Source organism: Pleurodeles waltl, chromosome 8, assembly GCF_031143425.1.
Source record: "Pleurodeles waltl isolate 20211129_DDA chromosome 8, aPleWal1.hap1.20221129, whole genome shotgun sequence".
Classification (NCBI taxonomy): domain Eukaryota; kingdom Metazoa; phylum Chordata; class Amphibia; order Caudata; family Salamandridae; genus Pleurodeles; species Pleurodeles waltl.
In genome coordinates this window covers 169632167-169655243 of record NC_090447.1, presented here as the reverse complement: position 1 = coordinate 169655243, position 23077 = coordinate 169632167, and positions in this window count along the sequence as shown.

Here is a 23077-nt window from a genome sequence, read left to right as displayed (position 1 = left end):
TGACCTATCCGGAGCTTGCTGGGGGTTTGAGGTTAGCACAGCAGCCACAAGGAGATGAGTACAGGGCATAGTGCTGCCTGTCACATTTCCCAAGTGATGGTTTAGGTTCTGAGAGCTCCCCCTGACAATTGGGGACGAGCCATGTGTCACACAGGAGATGAGTGATTGTTTGTGTAGACATGTCATGTGTTGCATTCTGATGTGCCTTGCCTATTGGCCCAGGGACCTAGGACACAATTGGCTGGGCTCCACAAACCACTTGGTCTCCAAATACAACATATGTCTGTGTACAGTGATCAATCAAGTACTGTTTGCTGTTGTAGTGAGTATAATTTCTATGCAAGAGACCACTACTCTATAATGTTACAGGCCAAGGTAAGTAAGTGATGGATCACTGTCCTCAGCCATGTGTCTGGGTAAATGAGTATGTAGGCATCTGTCACCCAAAGTCCACATGTCTTCAGCGTATGACAAGTGCTGGTTTCTCTCTGCAGTCTGTAATTTGAAGATAGCCAACATACATGTGACAGGGTTTACAGTATTCTTTGGTTCAGCCATAGATCAATACTGTTCCTTGATAAGTGGGGAATGCACACTGACATGATTTATGTGCCATCACTGTTCTCAGCATTCCTTGTGCCTACATGTCAGCATGTGTACCTTTCCTTTTTGAGAAACATTTGTAAGCTGCTTACTGAACCTGTCCCTTTTTGCAAGGTCACTCCCAAATGTTTCACCTCCTTCCTCCTATTTTTTCTGACCAATTTTTGTTGGTTTTTGGACTCTGAATATTTTACCACTGCTAACCAGTGCTAAATTGCTTATGCTCTCTGTCTAAATTGCATTGGTGATTGGTCTATACATGATTGACATATTTGATTTACTAGTAAGTCCCTAGTAAAGTGTGATAGAAGTGCCCAGGGCCAGTAAATCAAATGCTTCTAGACGGCCTGCAGCATTGATTGTGCCACCCACAAAAATGTCTGTAGCTTGTAAATATGTTTCAAACCTGCCACTGCAGTGTCTGAGTGTGCAGGTTTAAACTGCCAATTTGACCTGGCAAATGTCCCTACTTGCCAGACCCAAATCTTCCCTTTGGCTACATGTAGGTCACCCCTATTGTAGGCCCCAGGTAGCCCCATGGGGAGAGTGCAGTGTATTTATAAGGTACGACATGTACTGGTGTGTTTTACATGTCCTGACAGGTGAAATACTGCTAAATTTGTTTTTCACTGTTGCAAGGCCTATTTCTCCCACAGGTTAACATGGGAACTGTCTTTAAATATCTTTTTGTAGTGCAGTTTCCCTTTGGGAGCAGATCGAGATTTGGAGTTTGGGGTCTCTGAACTCACAATTTAAAAAAACATATTTTGCTAAAGTTGGTTTTTAGATTGTTAATATCAAAATGACACTTTTATAAGGTGGGCATTTTCTTGCTTAACCATTGTGTGCCTGTGCCTACTTCTGGATTCCATGTCTAGGTCAGACTGATAGTTGGGCTGTTTGTGAATTCCTACTAGACAGTGACACAATATGGGGCTGGGGAGTGTCCTGCATATCCTGATAAGTCTTCTAGGCCCGTATTTATACTTTTTTTAGCGCCGCATTTGCGCCGCTTTTTGACGCAAAATGGCGCAAACCTACAAAATACAATGGCATTTTGCAAGTTTGCGCCGTTTTTGCGTAAAAAAACGATGCAAATTTGGCGCAAAAAAAGTATAAATACGGGCCCTAGGCTACAGTGGGAAGGGAAGAGCTGACAGCTGCACCTAAATGGGCTGTACCTGTCCTCACACAATGCAGTATCCTCTAGTGTGTCTGAGGCCAGGCCTGGGCAAGGCAGGATCTTGTAAACAAACAGAGACTTTCCTTTGAAGTTTGCCTACTTCAAAGGCAGAAATAGGTATAACTAGTGGACCCAAAACCCCAGAATGTTAGAACACTTCTGGATCTGGAGGAACCTTTGCCAAGAAGAAGAGTTGAAGAGTTGGAGGAGGTGTACTGCCCCTTTGCTGTGTTTGCTTTACTGGGTTGGCCTGCAGTTGCTACTTCTCCCTTACAGAGAGCACAGACTGGACTTTGTTGTGTATCCTGCTTGTGAAGTTTCTCCAAGGGCTTGGGCTAAGCCTGCGTCCTGCTAAGAAGTCTTGGGGATTGCAAATACTTCACATATGAACCTCTGGGTTTACTTGCTGTGGACCCTAACTCGTCAGGTGGTGCCTACTCCAGTTTCTGGGCCCCTGTGAGTGAAAAATTTTGAAAAATCAAGAAAAACCAAGTGCACCGACTTTGGATTATGCCCAGACTGATCACGCTGCCTGACCCTGCGACGACGCCTGCAACTGAAGTCGTGGTCACCATTGGAGTGTGGTGACCCTGACCGACATCGCAGGCCTGACGCCACAGCAGCTGCTGATGTCCCTTGACTTTGTGAGTCTGGAGTGCTGTGTCACCGAAATTTGTGACACCTACATCCGCTGCGGCATCTGTAGCCCCATGGTGTGTCCACGATCCAGTGAGGTTGCTCCACTGCGTCTTCACCCACCAGACATTGACCCTGTCTAAAGCTTAAGGAACCGACGCTTTGCACCAACGTCACCTCATCTCTTCTGCTCTACAATTAGGGCCAATGCCTCTGCTCCTCTGCTCCTCTGCTCCACTGCACTGGAATCAACGCCACACCAGATCCAGCAAAGCCTAGCTCCCTGACTCTGTGCACCGGCATGTTTCCTTACTTTGACAAGGTACTATACCTGGGGGTCCGTGTAACTCCGTGACGCATTGGCATCGTATTGTTGGGAACGACTCCGCCATCATGTTGTGATAACACCACATTGCAGCATTGGTGTTTCTAAGCGCTATAGTCAGGTTTAATCTTCAAAAAGTCATCACTTTGCTTGTGTATGTTGGATTTTTGTCGCTTTGGTCTTATTTTAATCAGATAAATTGGCTAATTTTCTAAACTGGTGTTGAGTGATTTCATGGTGTTTTCACTGTGTTACTGTGTGTGTTTGTACACATACTTCACACATTTTCTGTGAGATATGTCTGACTTCTTGTGCCAAGCTACCAAGGGAGTGAGCAGGGGTTATCCTAGGTGTGTATCTCCCTTATCCTAGCTAGAGTGAGGGTCCCTGTTTTGAAAGAGTACAAACTGACTGCAAACCACAGACCCCATTTGTTACACTTCTGTTTCATGCATGGTCTTCCTATGTTGATGGGATGATGTCTGTATTACCTCACATATATGTGCATGGAAAACTGTGTGTAGAATGAGACATTTACAATGGGTACTCATTTCATGTTGTGCCACAGACCGCAGGGGTCACCACTGTTTATTGGCTGACACATTCCCTCATGAGTCAGGGTATGCCATTTGGCATGTACAACGTTAGTACCAATGAGAGGCATCTCTCCCTGACATACTGCACATGATGTCTACAGTGCCCATATACATGCCACATGTGTGGCTTATCTGAGCAACATTAATACTACCTCCGTGACACTACTGGGACAAATATCACTTGGTGAAGTGTACATGGTGGAACTGCTTCCAGTGTGACATGAGCACTTCCATGTCACCTTCTCCAGGTTATTGTACTTTTGTCAGCAACACAGCAAGGTTTTGGAGCATCATTTCTTATTGTTGGGTTATCATGTATGTGGCAAATAGATGTGTACATGACCTTGTGTGGGATCTGTGGGAATGCAGTTAGCATTGTCCTACTATTGTATAACAACAGGTAACTGACTGCTCCAGGGGGCAAAGCTTTGAGGGTGATCAGATTTCCTATTTGTTGAATGGGTATTGTGATTGCACAAATACTGTCAGGCAATTGTAGGTGTCTGAGATCCTAATTTTCCTGTGGGTAACTTTTGACCGTTTCAATGACATGCATGCTTATGGTATGTCATATGTATGGGCCACTTAGGTAGAATTTGTTGCTGGGGCCTACTTGATATCAATGTAATGTTTGCTAATCTGAGCTGTTTTTCAAGTATGATCATGGACATGTGGTGACCCTATTTCTCTTTGCATTTGCAGCATCAGCACCAGCAAGCAAAGGAGCCAAGTCACAGCTGAGTGTGGAAGCATCTGGCCATGAGATCTTGGTTCAAGACACCACTGACACAGGGGGGCCCAGTGGCCTAGAGGCCAAGGAGGTGGCCACAAAGGAGACTGAAACATCCGCTTCATCATCGGATTCTTCCTCCAGTGAATACTCCGTAGTGGTAACAGACCCATTGGGGCACACCCACGTGCCATTCTTGTCTGTCAACCCTATCCTATCACCTCCCTCATAGTAGCTCCCCACCCAGATGGCTGTGTCCACTCATACAAGAGGGTTGGCGTCTCCTTTGTTGCAGGCACCCCTGCCCCAGCTCCTGTTACCCCTGCTGGCCTCAGTGAGGAAGATATTGACTTCCTGTGAAGTATCTCTGTGGGTCAGTCAGCCATTGTGAATGCCATTCAGGGATTGACAACCCAACTACAACAAACAAATGCGTTTCTGTAAGGCATTCATGGTGCAATGGCTGGCCTACAGAGATCTTTTCAGGCTCTGGCATCCCGTCTGATGGCAGCCAGTCACCCCCCACCTTCTGTCCCCCCTAGACTCTCCTCTTCCCAATCTAGGTCCCCCCTCCCCCATCCTACCCAAGTACAAAGACAGATCTTCACACATCCACCAAAACAAGCAAGAGCTCTACCCACAGACACAAGCACCACAAAACACGCTGGCAGGTAAGCATGCAACAGACACCCACTGACACAACGATATTCACCAATTCCCCAGACACCCCGCCACTCCAGTATTACACACACAACATCTAGCATACCCGCAGGCACCACCACAACAGTCATTGACACAATTACAACGCTCAGCATACCCACAGACACCACACCAACAGACACCCAGACATCCACCACAATCACCATACCCACAGACACCACCGGGACAGACACACAGACCTATACCACTTCTACCATACCCACAGTCACCACTCCAACTGATACAAATACACTACTCCATCCCCCAGCACCTTCACCTCCCACACACCCAAGACACACAAACACACTCACTCACCCACCCAACTGACACCACCCAAACACAAGCATACCTCCCAGAAGCATGCAGGTATAACATCCACACCAACACAGCAGACAATTGCTCCCTTGACCTCCGTATCCCCACCCGCTTCTGGTGAACATCCCCCTGTCCCTAAGAAAGTTTTTTTGTTTGACCTTAACCTTTCCGCTGTTTCTTCCACCCTATCCCAAACCCAAGAGGTACCCAGCCACCTTCCATCCCCTCCTTTCCGCCTCCAAGGACAGCCCTGGCCCTATTGAAAGCACCCATACCTATACCCCCCAAGAAGAAGCCTGCCACTCCCGAACCCAAGACCAACCACCTCCCATATCTGTCCCCCAAGTATGATCCCTGAGGTTAATAATTAATATTTAAATAATATCCACCCTATGCCCAGCATCCCTCAACTCATATACAATAAAAAAATATAATCATTCACATTTTATATAATTAATAATCAATGACATAATTAGTAATAATTGCATAATTAATAATTAGTTGTTAACTAAATATTACTTAATTAACTTACCACTGTAAACCCCTAGAAAACCAGCAGCCTGCACTTAATATATTTATAAAAAATCCAAGTAATTAAAACATATATTTATTACACAATTTACATAATTATGAATCAATTAAATAATTAACAATAAATGAATTATTAATTGTTAATTGATTATACTTCATTAACTTCCCACCCTATACCCACTACTACAAAATAAATGCTTATTAGCAATTAAATTAAACATTATAAATCACTTACATTTAAAAACTAAATTGAAAAACATTATTTACAAATATTAAAACACATACAATTAATATATGTGAATGAAACACGTAAAGATCATTAAAAAACAAATTTTTACAACTATATTATTGAAAACAATATTAACAACAACAATATTCTTGACAACGATATTTCTGTATCACAATTGTTTTTTCCAATAATTCTGTAACTCAATATTTAAAACTCAAAATTGTATCTAAGTACCGTGTTTATCACAGGTGTTAGTGTGAAATAATGTGATGTTGCATTGTAGCTATTTTGCCTTCAAGAACATGTTGCTGGCTGCAAGCATCTTGGAATAGGTGAATTTACAGACTGACATATGTTTCACACAGTAGTTGATCATTTAGAAAGCTCTGCTTTTGTTGGTTTTCTGATGCCATCTGTAAATTGAGCACATTTCAGGGCATATTTAAGAGCCCCCACTGTCGCCGGAGCATCACGTTTTGTGACGCTCTGGTAGGGATAAGCACTGCACCATATTTACAGGGAGGTGTAACGCCACTTTTTTGTGGCATTATGCCTCCTTGTAAATACGGACCCCTATGACTTGGTTTTCTGCGTCAGAGGGGCGTGCACTGGGTGCTGTCGTGGGCGTTCCAGCACAACACTGATGGATTTTGATGCATCTCAGATTTACGAGTAGTTGTAAACCTAAGGCAGCACCAAAAACTGACATCACTTCAGGAGTGGCGTTAGCATGGCAAAACAGGGAGGAATGCTTTTATTTCTCCTCGTTTTTTGCTTCTTCTATGTGTGCTGCATTCTGCAGCACACATAGAAGAAGCAAAATGCCATGGATGATTGTTTACATGCAAGAAGGTGTCCCTTCCGGCACATAAACAATCATTCAAAATGACGCTTTGGTACTTCTATGTGTGCTGCATTTTGCAGCCCACATGGAATTGCCAAATCGCATTATAGATTGTTCATGTGCAGGGAGAGACACCTTCCTGCACATAAACAATCTATTCCCTCAATGCAGATACTCTTGCACTATGGTGCAGCGATGCCTGCATTGATAATAGGCAGCTTAATTTAGCGCCATAGCAGGGGGAAATGCAGGGGTGCGCCTTACTCCTCTAATTACAGCACACCTCTGCATTTCTAAAGTGGCGCAGTGCTGAGCTGCTTTTTTTCGCGAAGCACTGCGCTCTGCCACTTTAACATAAATCTGGGCCTAAGGGTCTGATTTAGATATAACAGGATTTAGATATTGACTTACAGAATATACGCCACTGTTGTGCTGGAGTAACTCATCCACCAATATCTAAATCAGGCTTCTAGTCTCTGTGATGAACAACTTGTGCAAGGAGCAGAACTATTTCAGAGCACTGAAGCTGTCTGGCACATGCATTCTTCTTCACTCGTCTTCTTGTCATCTGATGATACACTTGCTGGTAGTTGCACTATGGTGTAGATGGTTTGGCTATAGAGAAGCAGAACCTCATTGATGTGTAGGTGTCTCCTGTCACACTACTCATGAAGCTAAGGTGTACTGTTCACCACGGTAGAAAAGTGGCAGGCACCCGATTCACAAAGAAAGTGGAGATTCTACATTTCTAGATTTATGTGAGAGTATAAATTTATTATTTTACGGGATTCACAGAAAATTCAGAGAATCCTTGAAAGTAGTAAACTCCACACTGGTGGCAGTGATCTCTTTACACTTAAATATGCCTTTGCCTGCCAGGAATTCCTTTGTGAATTCCTCACATGTGTAAAAAAAGTATGCAATTAATTTGTCACCACTTTCGACAGTGTATATAGTGATCTTTGTAAACTAGTAAACTTGCAAATGAATGATAAGAGTGTAAAGTACCAGGGTCATATAATTATTTTTATAAAGATGTGAAATCATAATATTTAAGGTTTGAAATGATTCCCTAATTAAGAGAGCCATTTATCATCTGATAATAAATGCACCAGCAGAATATTAAACTATACAGTGCTGGGATTTTGTAATAGGTGCCTCATAAAGGATATTCTATTTCCCGAAATGACAAAATGTATTTTTCTCCCACTTACAGCTATTTTATTTAAGATCCCCAACTTGAAACACACACAGTGATCGTAGGGGTATCATTAACCTTGCTAAAATTAAAAAAAACACACACACACACAATGAACTTTCATACCTGTATTCTTGGCAAATTGATAAAAGTGAATACATATTCCATGGTGTGAGCACCTGGCTTATTTTCCTAGAATCCCTGCTAAGAATGTCCTCACCAACCTATGAAGTATAAATCTGTGAGAACAGATCTCTGCACATTAGCCCTTTCATTCTAGGATTGTGCACCGGCTCTAGCAGCATGAAAACCAACAGGTTAGCAACACAACACAGCGAAGTGAAATAAGGTTAATAACTGACAGGTCCCAGTAAATAATGCATCTGCCCACTACAATATTGACATGGCTCAAAAACTGCCCCATTATACTCCTGAATAACCTATTCTATGCAGTCTTCAAAACCTTATCAATAAAGGGCGGATCAAAAACAGTTACTTCTCCCTCATAGATCGCAAACACTGCTGTTCTTTACCACCTATGTCAATATGTTGCTGGTTTTAAGACTGTAAAATGCCTATTTGAGAGGCTGAGGGAGAAAGGCAGAGAAGGTTTGTTAAAAGCCTACAACACATTTGTATGATATAAACCCAAAACTCTATTCTTATCTTACCGTTCGGTACTGTCAGAGGAGCACACAACTCATTGTGAGGATGTACTGTGAATTTAAAGTTAGAACAACTCAAAAAGCAATGAATATAAGGCAAACACCTAGGCCCATATTTATACTTTTTTAGCACCGCATTTGCGTCATTTTTTGATGCAAAAGCAGCACAAACTTACAAAATACAACTGTATTTTGTAAGTTTGTGCTGATTTTGCGTAAAAAAAAACAACGCAAATGCAGCGCGAAAAAAGTATAAATATGGGCCCAAGTTTATATAATGGAAGAAGATATCGTGCTGTAAAAATACTAACATGGAAAAAAATGCTTAAAGGTAGCTTTAACAATTTCAGTGGAAGGTAACTTGACCAGCGGATGGCATGCAACTTTTTGTAGCCATGGTTATAGTAAGGGGAATGGTTAAGAAGTCAGACCCATAATGCATTGCTGCTGTATGATTCTTTATTGGAACGGGGGATAATGGCAATCTCACACACAGGTGTACTTAGTGAGATATGAGGTTTATTCTTGTCAACAAAAGATATTGGCCCTCATTACAACCCTGGCAGTCGTGATAAAGCGGCAACAGGCTGGCAGTAAAAAACATGGAATTATGACCATGGCGGAAACCTCGAACACAGACAGCCACTTTAACACTCCAACCACCGCGGCAGTAGCAACAAGCACCGCAGCGGTAACCGCCAACAGCAAGGCGGAAGACAATGTACCGCCCACAGTACAATGAGAGGCCAATCCGCCAGCTTTTCCGGGGAGGTACTAATGCCATCAAAAGCACTGCGGAAACAGTACACAGAAGGGAAACGACTCACCTCTCGACACTCAGGGAAGAACCACGACGCCATGGAGCCTGTGCTGCACATTTTTTCAATGCTGGTTTGCCTCCTCATACACCAGGAACGTGAACAGCGGTGAAGACGACCACGGTGAGTACCGCGCCTAGCACACAAGGGAGGGGGGAGGAAAAAGAGAGTGACACACACATGCAACACGCAGCGAACCCCACACCCACATTGATTACATTGAGTGTAATAGTATAATTTTAGATAAATACATCCTTGTAGCAATAAACAGTATGTACAATATATACAAATGGAGGGACAATGCCCACTCCAAAATGTCCGTGGTCCACGGGGCCATGACATATAGGCCAAGGCCACACTTGACTCTTGCCTCAATACGGAGAGAACACTGCAGGGGCATCAGGTCGAAAACACACAGGCACCTCAGGGGGATGGGGAATGGGGGGGCACCTCAGCCGGAAGATGGTACAAAGCCACTGCTCCTGGAGGAGGCTACATGTCCACTGCGATGTCCTGGGGAGTGCAAAGCCACAGTCTCTCAAGTGGGTGGTTTGCCCACTGCTTGGTCCTGGGAGGGCTAAGCCACAGTCTCTCTAGTGGGTGGTTTGCCCACTGCTTGGTCCTGGGGAGTGCAAAGCCACAGTCTCTCAAGTGGATGGTTTTCCCACTGCTTAGTCCTGGGGAGTGCAAAACCACAGTCTCTCAAGTGGGTGTTTGCCCACTGCCTGGTCCTGGGGAGTGTAAAGCCACAGTCTCTCTAGTGGATGCCTTCTTCCACTGGTTCTGGAGGGGGCTTTGTGCCCTGTGTGCTTCATCCTGGCAAGGAGGGGGTGAGTGGATGCCTTCTTCCACTGGATCTGGAGGAGGATTTGTGCCCAGTGTGCTTCATCCTGGCACGGAGTGGGTGAGTGGATGCCTTCTTCCACTGGTTCTGGAGGGGGATTTGTGCCCAATGTGCTTCATCCTGGATGGTGCAAGGTCACAGTCTCTCACCTGGGTGTCATACCTACAGGTGTTGCAGGGGCCAGGACGTACTGCAGCCCATGTAGTCATGACTACACACTGCTCGCCGGCTGCGATGGCTGCTCAGTGGGTGGCAGTTGTGGTGCAGGTGGCTGTGATGTCAGTGGTGGGGGGAGACTCCAGACCTTCCCTTGCAGTCTCGGACGGCTGCCCACTGGGGCTGCTTCCAGTGGTGCTGGTCGCGGTGCAGATGGTGGTGCTGGCAGCAGTGCAGGTGGCGGTGCTGGCCGCGGTGCAGGTGGCGGTGCTGGCCACTGTGCAGGTGGCGGTGCTGTCAGTGATGGGAGGAGGCTCCAGCCCTTCCTCTACAGCCTCAGACGGCTGCCCACTGGGCCTGCTGCCAGTGGTGCTGGTGGGGGTGCAGGTGGCAGTGCTGGCCACGGTGCGGGTGGAGGTGCTGGCCACTGTGCAGGTGGCGGTGCTGTCAGTGGAGGGAGGAAGCTCCAGCCCTTCCTCTACAGCCTCAGACGGTTGCCCACTGGGGCTGCTGCCAGTGGTGCTGGTGCAGATGGCAGTGATGGCCGCGGTGCTGGTGGCAGTGCTGTCAGTTGTGGGGGGGAAGCGCCATCTCTTCCCCTGCAGCCTCGGATGGCTGAAGTGTCATGGCTGGTGTTGTTTGCCCCTGCCTGCCCTTGGCAGATGGTAGTGCCTCTTTGCTCCTGCCAGCTGGTGTTCCCTTCCTGCCCTTGCTGCCTGGTGGTGCCTCCTTCACCTTGCTGGCTGGTGGTGCCTCCTTCCCTTTGCTGGCTGGTGTCCCCTTCTTGCCCTTGCTAGGTGGCAGCCCCTTCTTGCCCTTGGCAGGTTGTGCAGACACACTGGCTGTGCTGATGGGTACCTCCTTGGAGCCTTTCACACCTGCAGTAGCTGCAGAAACTACAGTGGCAGTGGACTGGGTGGCTGAGGTGCTGGGCTTGGTTCTGGCCACCCTGGCCCGAAGTGAAGGATGGGATGAGGGAGGGGCAGGGAATAGGTCAAGGGTGGCGAGGAAAAGCTTCTTAGGGACACTGGGGTTGGAAGAGGGTGAAGGTTTGGGAGTGAAGGAAGAGGGGGTGGTTGTAGGAGGTGCCTGTCTGCTGTATTTGGGTGCAGGTGCATTGGCTGGATGCTGTTGTGAGGTGGATGGCTGTTGGGTGTCTGGGTGCTTGTGTTTGTGTACTTTGGGAGGAGGGGTCACAGACACAGTCGGAGAGGACACAGTGGACGAGTGCATGGATGTGGGGGTGATGACTGCCAGTGAGGGGCGTGTTGTGATAGGTGTGCTGGTGATGGAGGTAGTGGATGAGGATATAGTGCATGCAGGTGTGAGTGGAGATGCTACTGGGAGGGAGGGGGACGACGAGAAGGAGGGGGACACAATGGAGGCAGTGGATTTTGGTGTGTCTGCATCTGGATGGTGCTTGTGTGAGTGCCTGTGGGATGAAGTGTGGTGCTTGTGTTTGCTTGAGCCACTTCTGTGTGTTGATTTGGGTGCATGAAGGTCTGAAGGTGTGCCTGGGATAGGCTGGGGTTGAGGGGATTGGGAATGGGTAGAGGAAGTTGACCAGCTAGAACCTCGATGGCATTCAGTATGGTTGACTGCCCAACAGAGAGGGATCTCAGGAGGTCAATAGCCTCCTCTTTGAGGGCAGCAGGGCTGACTGGGGCAGGGCCTGAGGTGCCTGGGGCAAAGGAGATGTCCACCCCCCTGGGTGAGAGGGCACAGGAAACACGCTGAGGGGCTGCTGGGAGGGCAGTGCTGGTACAGGGGGTGGCTGTACCTGTAGTTGGGGTGGGCACAGAGGTGTCCACCACCGCCAGGGAGCTTCCATCGGAGGATGAGTCGCTGTCGGTACTATCCCCTCCTGTCTCTGTTGTGGTGCTCCCCTCGCCCTCCGTCCCACTGGTGCCCTCACTGTCAGTGGATTCAGCTCCCTCAGTCGCCGGTGCCTCAGCTCCTCCGCCAGATGATGATGATGCACACAATGTGGGTTTGGCCACAGTGAAGGCTGACTTCTATGCAATGGGACATATCCCCAACATCATTGGTGCTATTGATGGTACACATATTGCCTTTGTCTCCCCCTGGAGAAATGAACAGGTGTTCAGAAATTGAAAGAGCTTTCACTCTCTGAATGTGCAGATGGTGTGTTTGGCGGACCAGTACATCTCCCATGTCAATGCAAAGTATCCTGGCTCTGTGCATGATGCCTTTATCTTGAGGAATAGCAGCATCCCATATGTGATGTCTCAACTCCAGGGGCACAGGGTATGGCCAATAGGTGAGCCGATGGTCCCCACCCACCCAGTTGATGTAGGTATATGGGTTTGGGGTTGGCCCTAAGGGTGAGTGTCTGTGTAACAGGTTTCCCTCGATATTTTCATGTGACTCTGGTTATCCCAACCTTTCATGGCTACTGACCCCAGTGAGGAATGCCAGGACAAGAGCAGAGGATCATCACAATGAGGCACATGGGTGAACAAGGAGGATCACTGAGCGAACCTTTGGCCTCCTGAAGGTCAGATTCAGGTGCCTCCATCTGACAGGTGGATCCCTGTACTATTCACCCAAGAAGGTGTGCCAGATCATCGTTGCATGTTGCACAAACTGGCCTTAAGACACCAGGTGCCTTTTCTGCAAAAGGATGAGGATGGAGATGGTCGTGTGGCAGTGGTGGAGCCTGTGGACAGTGACGAAGAGGAGGCAGAGGAAGAGGATGTGGACAACAGAACTACTATAATTCAACAGTACTTCCAGTGACACACAGGTAAGACACTGTAACTTCATCTTTCATTGCAGTTTTGTGTTAGACATTGTACATGGCAGCCTGAATTTCAGATTTCTATGGCCACTTACTGAACCCTTTGGCATCTCTATTTTCAGATCTCTGTGCCGCACTCTGGCGTGTTTACTGCTGCCCACTACAGGTCATACCTCTGTATGTGTAACTGTACATTTGAATTGCAATGTTTACAGCTTGTTAAACTAATACATATTTCAATCAATTGACAGACTCCATACTTGTATTAGTTCCAAGGGTGTTTATTTCTGTGATAATAAGAGTACGGGGTATTGCAATGGGCTGGGTTGTTGGTGGAGGAATGTCCAGGGAAACGTTCCAGTCTATTTGTATCATAGGTGCATTGTCCAAGGGGGCATAGGATGTGGAGCAATGGCAGTTCAAGGTGGTCAGGGTGACAGAGTGGGACACAAGGGTGACAATCAGGGGAGTGTTATTTCCTGGTGGGGGTCTTGGCAATGTTCTCTGGCTTCTTCCTGGATCGCAGGGACCTTTTGCATGGTGGTTCTCCTTCTGCAGCGGTGGGGTGCTGGTGGCCTGTTGTTCCAGTGGCGGGCTTCTTGTCCACTAGCGTCAGCGTAGGTGGAGGGCTGTTCATCGGTGTGGCTAGTGTCAGGGGCCCGTTGGTGTGCCACTGCCTCCCTCATGGTGTTGGCCATGTCTGCCAGCACCCCTCCAATGGTGACCAGGGTGGTGTGGATGTCTCTCAGGTCCTCCCTGATCCCCAGGTACTATCCCTCCTGCAGCCGCTGGGTCTCCTGCAGCTTGGCCAGTATCTGGCCCATGGTCTCCTGGGACTGGTGGTATGCTCCCAGGATGTTGGTGAGTGCCTCTTGGAGAGTCGGTTCCCTGGGCCTGTCCCCCCCATCGCACAGCAGTCATCCCAGCTTCCCTGTTGTCCTGTGACTCTGTCCCCTGAACCATGTGCCCATTGCCACTGACCCCAGGTCCCTGATCGTCCTGTGTTTATGGGGTTGCCTGGGGTCCCTGTAGTGGTGGACACACTGCTGATTGACGTGTCCTGGGGACAGAGGGATGGGCCCGCTGGGTGGGTGCTGTGGTGGTGTTTTCTGAGGGGGAGGCTCTGTGGTGGTTTTGGAATGTAGCTGGGTCACCGACTGTCCAGAGATCCCTGATGGGCCAAGTTGGTTATCCTGATCCAGGCATGCAGATCTTCTGTCATCACTGTGGGCCTCTTCTGGGGGGGACGACTGGATATTGCTCGCACCTCCTCTCCGGTGACGTTGTGTGGGGGTCCTGTGGGGTTGTAAATGCAGTGTCATTGTTTCTGCTTGTGACATCTTGTGCATGGGTATGTTCCCCTCTATGGTTGTTATTATCAAGGCAGCTTTGGCGTGTGTGAGTTGTGATTTGGTTGGCTAAGCGATTGTCACTAGTGTGCATGCTGTGGTGATGGGTGTCCATGCAGGTCTGTGATGGGGGTCCATGCATGGGTGCAGCATGCAGGGCTTGGTATTGGGATGAGTGGGTTGTGATAGTGGGGTATATGTGAGGTAGTTGAGTGATGTGGCTGAGGGTAGGGGTTGGAGTTTGTGATGGCATGCAGGTAGTGGGGGGAGAAAGTAGTAAAGATTTGACTTACCAGAGTCTAGTCCTCCTGCTACTTCTGCCAGGCCCTCAGGATGCATGATCACCAAGACTTGCTCCTCCCACGTTGTTAGTGGTGGGGGAGGAGGTGGGGGTTCACCGACAGTCGTCTGTACACCTATCTGGTGTCTTGCCACCACTGAACGCACCTTCCCCCGTAGGTCGTTCCACCTCTTCCTAATGTCATCCCCTGTTCTGGGGTGCTGTCCCACGGCATTGACCCTGTCCACGACTCTCCGCCATAGCTCCATCTTTCTAGCAATGGACGTCTGCTGCACCTATGATCCGAATAGCTGTGGCTCTACCCGGATGATTTCCTCCACCATGACCCTTAGCTCCTCCTCTGAGAACCTGGGGTGTCTTTGTGGTGCCATGGGTGTAGTGTGAGTAGTGTGTGTGAGGGTGTGTGGGGTGATGTGTTGGGGTGTGTGCAGTGAGGTATCTGGATGGTGTATGGGTGTTTTGTGGCTCTGATTCAGTGGGTGCTCCTGGCTTGTCTCTCTCTCAGTTGTCAATTTATTTTTTCGTGAAGGGTTGTGGGTAGTGTGTGTGTGTGTGTTTTATATTGGTGTCGGTGTGGTGTGTGTATGTGTGTCAAGTGTGTGTAGTTTTAATTGTCCAATGTGGTGTTGTTTTGTTAGTGTGTGTGTATTTTGAGCATGGCGGTCTGTACCATCAATGGTTTACCGCGGTTGAATGTCCGCCGCGGTGATTCGTGGGTCATGATGCTGTGGGCGCATTTCTGTTGGCATAATGGTGTGGGTTTTGGTCCTGCCATTTTATCACTGACCTTTGGTCTGGCGGACTTGTGTGTGTGTCTGTATAGTGGCAGATTTCTATGTGTGGGTCATAATACGTGTAGCGCTATACTGCCACAGTAGCGGTATGTTGGCAGCAGTCAGCATGGTGGTAAGCAGCACTTAACACCAATGTCATAATGAGGGCCATTGTGTTTATAGAGTTCACAATTCTCAAATGCAGAAGATCACTAAGGTTTTTTTTGTGTTATAATAAGTGATATACATAAATCAAGTCACCATAGCTAAGAACATTGAAGAAAAAATGCAGGCTTCTGTCTGGAGATGGTGCCTTTTGATGGGCAAATAAAGCAAGATAAACAGATATGCAAAATGTTCAACCTGGTGAGTTCCCTATTGGACTGATTCTAGACCTTTTTTTGCACCCACAGTGGAATTACTAGTATAACTGCCTAACTCAGTCTAAAAGATAAATGTTCCATTGGAATAGAGGTTCTGTATGTACTATGTGCAGATACAACCTTCTATACCTGAGATTCCCTTAGTCAGTCTGGTTTACATGCAGAGCAGATATTCAACATATTCACAAGTTATTCTGATGTCCAAATGAATTAAGAAAATCTGATGTGGTCCCAGTTTGAGAGCCTGGGACAGTTAGGAAGAGGATTCTGTGGTGTGCTCTAATTAAACAGAGAGGCAGGTTCCACTATTTTAAAATGTTTGTTGCTGGATCTGAAGCGCAAGTCTATTCTGGTAGTATGAAACTTGTGCTAGATGCACCGAATACTGAAATAGAAATTGTTGAAATGGGGACTGCCATTGTTGTTATTAATGGGACAAGTCACCATGTTCAAGATGATTACATTGACTAGATCACTCCATATTACACAAAACTCTCCATATAGTATCCCCATGAACAGTAATATCATTGCTATGGTTCTTCATTTGGAACGAGAAGTCGTCTGGTATGACCGCAAACAGGTGCTACAATCCAGATTTGATATACAGATGTGGAAGGTGGATATGCTCTCCTTTTAAGATGCAGCTAATGGTTTTGAACAAATGGCTGTTCAGGACTCATCCTGCAGAAGTCAATTCTGGGCAGGGATGAATGTTAACTCCTCCACAGCTTATAAAAGGACAAATGCATAGAAACCTACTCCTCTGCTATGGGTGTAGCTTTCCAGGTCCAAAAATATTCCCTGAAGGCAGGCAGCAGGAAAGGCTGAATGGCAAAACGCCACTATGGATCAACAGTTGCCAGTTCCAGGTGATAGTTTAGGAGTGATTAGAGGGGTCAGGCACATTGAGTATCTTGATTCTAGGATCACTAGTTTTACAAACTCATAAATCCCATGTGGCTGGAAGAATATTGACTGCTTTCCTCACAGTTCTGTGCATATAAGAAGCTTCTCTGTTGCTTTGATGGCACACCTCTCAGTTTGGTGACCCTCCTTCTAGCTACTTAGTGTAACCCAATGGAAGGTAAACCCATGAGGGGGATCTCCCTGACAGGAAAATATTGAGGGAACACAGAATTATGGAAATTATCACACCTAAGACATTAACACCTACTTGATTTATTAGGCTTATCCCATTAACCTGCTTTGTATTGTGCATTTCACCTGAACACAATTATATTGCTTAAAATTAGGCCCATCCCTGCTTTGGCTTCTCTGTCAGAATGGAGACGGAGAATTCATCCATAAGTGATGGGTTTCAGGAACATTCTGAATTTCTGGGGCACAGTAGTTAAAACCCTATCAGAAGTCCTAGAGCAACCAATAGTTACAATCTCTCAAATTACACTTCTGAATATACTTGAAGAAGTTGAGGCCGAAAGATGCAAAACAACTTTCATTAGTAGCTAAAAGAGACAGAGCCCAGAACTTAACAGTGGCAGAGGATCCATGACTGCCGTAATCGGAGATGGGCATGCCCATTGTAGAGTATTGGAACCAGTGAGAGATGAAGCCCATGGTTGCTCCTGAAAACAGCAGAGGATCTGTTGCCCATGGGTGGCTTAACTTAGAATTTCCAAAGTTGCCTTTAGGAAAATGGATTTGCCTAAATTGGCAGGCGCTTGCTTATACATTTGTTGAAACACAGTCATGTTCGTTGATCTAGAACTTTGATGTGCTATGTCGATGAGTGATTCAAAAAGCACTGTGTGCTTGTTTTATGTGATCTGGTTGTACTTAGCAAAATGTTACATGGATAAGTAACTGTTGCCTCAGTTGAAAAAGACTGCTATATCAGAAACTCATTCATGAAAAGTAACTGTGTTCTTTCCACACAACCTTTCCTGCCCTACACAACAGAGGCTTGTATGGTGCATGTCTAATTGATGTCAACTTCATCCTAGTGCATAATCTGTGCAGGTGACTTGAAATGAAGGTGGGAGACACTTTCTTCTTAGGTTCAAATCTCCTTATTGGTTTATTTAAGATATGAAATCCATGAAACACCCCAGCCAACAGATGTCTTCTCTCTCGCTCTTTCCTTTCAACTATCAGATCCCTTTAGTTACTGTCACCAGGTTCCTGTGACGTACATTCTCCATGAAGATTCTATGTACAGAATGCCACACATCTCCCTCCCTTCATAAACAAAAGAAGAAATGTAACTTAACAACAGTCAAGGGAATCTAAGTAAGAATAACAACATAAGTACAAAGTCATCTAAAATTTTAGGGTGTTTGATAACTCTTGAAGACTTTCTCGGTAAAAATTGATTATCAACATTACCATGTTTTCCCTCTATGCCATCACCCTCAGAATTATTTTCCCCACAAGCAGTTTTCACTTTGACTACTCTCCCAATATTCCACACTTTGTGATCTTCAGTTCTTACAGTATTTCCCAGAACTTTTTTTAACGTTGAGAGGCATAGAGAATTTCGAATATTCTTTTGAAAGGACAAAGCGAGGATTCTTTACTCTCTGACAAAATCATCTACTCGAATCACTACTCTCTTCACTGCTCTCCGCTTATCAAATCTGATCTTTCTTTCAGAAACCTTCTTAAGTTCTTTCAAACACTTCTGCTTATCATTACATAAAGTTTCAGATGTTGGACCAACCTTGTCATTTACCCATGAGGGACACACCAACGTGTTAGGTTTTCTCCTTCTGAATAACTCAAAAGGTGAAAGCCCGTAACAGAATGAGGATTCAACCAATAGATCTTGATCTTACGTGACACTTCCTCCTTCCGAACATTATTATCTAACGCCATTTGGATAGTTTCCTTTAATACTCTATTTAGCCTCTCCACCATACCATTGGTTTCAGGATGGTAAAGAGAGGTTTTCTTATGTACAATGCCCCTTTCACTCAAGAAGCGTTCCATGTCCTGTGAAACCAATTGTACACCATTATCTGTGAGTATAGAGGAAGGAAACCCTTCTCTGTCAAAAATATAATTGAGAAAACCTATTACATCACATGTTTCCACGGAAGTAGTGATTTAAATTCAGGCCACCTTGAATACATATCCAATAATACAATTACATATTTATCAGAGCCGGAGTATCTAATCGGACCCAAAATGTCTAATGAAATTTCTTGCCAAGGTTCTTTCGGTAGCTCCCTCACTTTCATGGGCTGGGTTCTACAAGTTAGAGTCTTGTCAGCCTTGGAACATTCCGCACACTCCCTAACACATCTTCTATTAATACATCCATACCTGGCCACCAATACATAAGTCTCAACCTTTCTTTTGTTTTAGAAACGCCAGGATGGCTCTCATGAGCAATAGAGATTAGCTCATCTCTCAACTTCTCTGGAGTAACAAGCCTAGTTCCTCTCAATATGAAATCACCATGAGTTGACAATTCATCTCTAACTCTCCAGAATCCACATAATTGTTTATCATTCTTTTCAGTACCATCCCATCCACTTCAGATTTTTTTTAAAAACTTTCTGTAAAACCTCATCACCGAATAACTCCAACATCCATTCACTCTCCTTGATTATACCATCTCTGATCACACAAACATCAAAATCATCACTACCATACATGGAAACATCTTCAGTCTCCAAACTGTCACATAGTAACCTTGAACAACAATCTGTGAGATTGTTTTCAACTCCGGGTATGTACTGAACACCAAATGTAAATTCCTGCAAAGCTACCACCCATTTTTTGATTCTACCAGATACAGCATCCAAACCTTTTTTTTCAAAGACCTCTTTTAACGGTTTAATGGTCCGTTCTTATCAAAAATGTGCTACCCCATACAAACTTTCTTAGCTTATTCACCGCCCAGAACACAGCTAACGCTTCCTTTTCAATAACAGAATAGTTTAATTCTGCCCCCTTCAAGGACCTGGATAAAAAGAGTATTGTTCTTTCAACTCCATTATGTGTTTGTATCAAGACAGCGCCAGGGTCAGAATGACCCCCATAGTTTTGTCAGCAAAATGATCCACAAATTTACTGTAAAACTCTGCCATACCAAGAAATTTTACCACTCATCTTTTGAAGAAAGACTAGAAAAATTAACAATAGTATCTACCAACTCTTTCTTGGGTTCAATACCCTTGGAAGAAATTTTGTGGCCAAGATAGTCAATTTCATGAAGATCAAATTTACATTTTTCTGCCTTTAAGGCCAAACCACTCTCTTCCAGTTTCTGAAGAACTCGGCGTACTCTTTCATTGTGTTCATCTCCATCCCTACCATATACAAGAATATCATCCTGATATATCTTGATTCCTTGCAGTCCTTCTAGCAGTCTCTCCATGGCATGTTGAAATACAGCTGCAGCTGAAGTCAGGCCAAAAGGCATACAGATACATTTGTAGATACCAAAAGGAGTGATTAATGCTGTTAAATTTTGAGAGTCTTTATGTAAAGTAATTTGGTGGTAAGCAGACATTAAATCTATAGAAGAGAAGCAATTTGCATTTCCTAATAAAGATAACATTTCATTAATGTTGGGCAAAGGATAATGATCCACTACTATACATTTATTTAGTTCTCTCAAGTCAATACAAAGCCTTGGTTCGCCATTGGCCTTCACAGCCATTACCACTGGGGCCAACCATTCAGTGGGTTCTACTTCTTTAATAATGCCATTCTGTTTTAGCTTATCTAATTCTGCCCTCATTTTTTCCTTGACCATTAAAGGTACACCTCTTACTTTACTGACCACAGGTATGACATCTTTCTTCATCTTAATTTTATGCACATAACCTTTCATACACCCGAGTTTGTTTTGGTAAAGATTTGGGAATTCTTGCTCATATGATGGTCTCGGACTGTTAATCTTGACACCCTCATGATCTTTCACAGTATCAGCACACACATCATCTTTCAATCTTACAGATGGATATTCATTAGGGTCAAGATACACTCTCAAATCTCTCTGGTGAAACCAGCTAATAAGGGAATCTCCTCTCATAGAAACATACATTTTCCCAACTGTAAATCTATTTTTGAATTGAATTGAGCCAACAAAGTAACCTTATAACTTAATTGGTTTTCCACCATACCCTTTGAGTGAAATGTCTGGTTTGGAAAGTTTCACCGAAGTTCTGAGATGTTTTTTAAATAGAACTCTAGGAATAAGTGTAATCTTTGCTCCAGAGTCAAACATCATGGGAATATGTACCCCCTCCACCTGTACAGTTTCCATTGGACCACTGATACCATTTTTGGCTTGTAAAACAAATTAATCTGCAGGATCTTCATCCACTAAACTTATTTCCTGAACCTTTTTTTTTTTATGTCTGCACTCCTGCAGCAAGAAGTAACATGTCCTTTCTTACCACACTTCTTACAAGATGCTTTCCATCCAACACAGCCTTTGAAGTTAGCATAATGACCAAACTCTCCACACCTATGACACCTTCCTTGGAAATTTTCCTTCTCCTTATTGACTTTCAAATTCTCTTTCACCATCTTCACCCTCTCTTCTTTATTCTTCCTCTGACTAGCAAGATGTACATCATATTCTCTTTCAGTTAAATTAGTCCTCTTAATTTCTTCAACGCAGGCTGAACTGTGTTCATGCATTTTAGCAATTACAATTACTTCACTAAGAGAAGGGTTATCTTTGTTCCAAAAGGATTCCCTTGCTTTCTCAATGCTACAGCCCAACATGAACTGATCTCTTAACCATTCTTCTTTATTACTTCCAAAGCTACATGAAGATGCTAACTTCCTTAGGACTATGATATGCTCCTTTACAGATTCACATGGGTGTTGAACCCTTTTCCCAAAGTGATACCTTTCTAAAACCGTGGAAACTTTAGGTAAATAATGTAAATCAAGTTTCTTGATACAAATCTCAAAGTCATTGAGCTCACTCGCATCTTCAGCAGAAAGCTCAGGGAGATTCTCGAAAACCTCCTGACCTTCAGCCCCTAAGCAGTGTAACAAAAGTGACATCTTGCGCTCGGCACTCAACGAAGTGCCACAGACCCTTGCATAATGTGAAAATACGCACTTCCATTTTTTCCGCGGAATCTGTGGCTCACCAGGAGAAGATAAGAAGAACGGGGGCACGTTACGTTCTGCATTGCGAATGGTAAAAGCAAATAAAATACTAAGGTCTCCTTTCAACTATTGTAAAAGTCTAAAAAAACTTCCTAATTACCGTGTAAAATACCCTCAGATAATGAATCTTGCATAAAGTATTACCCTTTTTTTTGGGGAGAAATAGATCTATTCAAAACAATACAGTATTTTAACCCAAAGGATCTATATAAATATTATGGAAAATTGTGATGGAAGAACTAAAACTTTAAAATTGTAAAAGCCTTCCTTTGCTTCAGACAATTTTCAGTCATAAAAGTACATCACTGCTAGTTCAAAACAGGTCCAAAACTAAAGAATTATAGCTCCAGCTCTAGGAAGCATATTTTTACGACCCCAGAGCTTCCTGTGCACCTCAGCGCCACCATCTGGTACCCGGAACAACTTCCTCAGGACTTCACGAGTGATTCCGTGGCTCCGTTGTATTGCAGAGGAGCATAGGAGCACTGCTCCACTGCACTGTAACACTGCGGTTACAGTATCCAAGATTAAGTGACTGCTCGCCGTTACACACTACAGCCAGAACGGCCGTCAAAAGAAACACAGCTCTGCGACTCTGATGCACTGCGGAGGGGTGGAGCAGTTGTGAAATTCAATTTCCACTATGAAGTGCGGCTCTGCTGTTCCGTGCCGCAAGGTGAACACTGCGGCTCCAACTTCGGCTGAAAGGGCTGAGAATAGATCGCCGTTCACTGCTACACCTTGTGGTAAACAGCTGACGAGCTGGATCGGCTCAGGACGATCACGGCGCTCCCTCTCAAGAAAGCTGAGATTATATCTCTGTTCGCCGCTACACGCTTCGGCAAACAGCTGACAGCCGTGACTGCTCCGAGGCAGGGCGGCTTCGACACTCCGTGCCTGGATACTAAGGGCCTTCTCTTCGTTGCGGCGTCCTGACCGAAGTGCTGTCAACAAAGATGACCTCAGGAGCTCCGAAACTCAGCTGATCGCTGAAAACTCTGAAACCAGGTGAGGCATTACGCAGTTTCAGATTTCT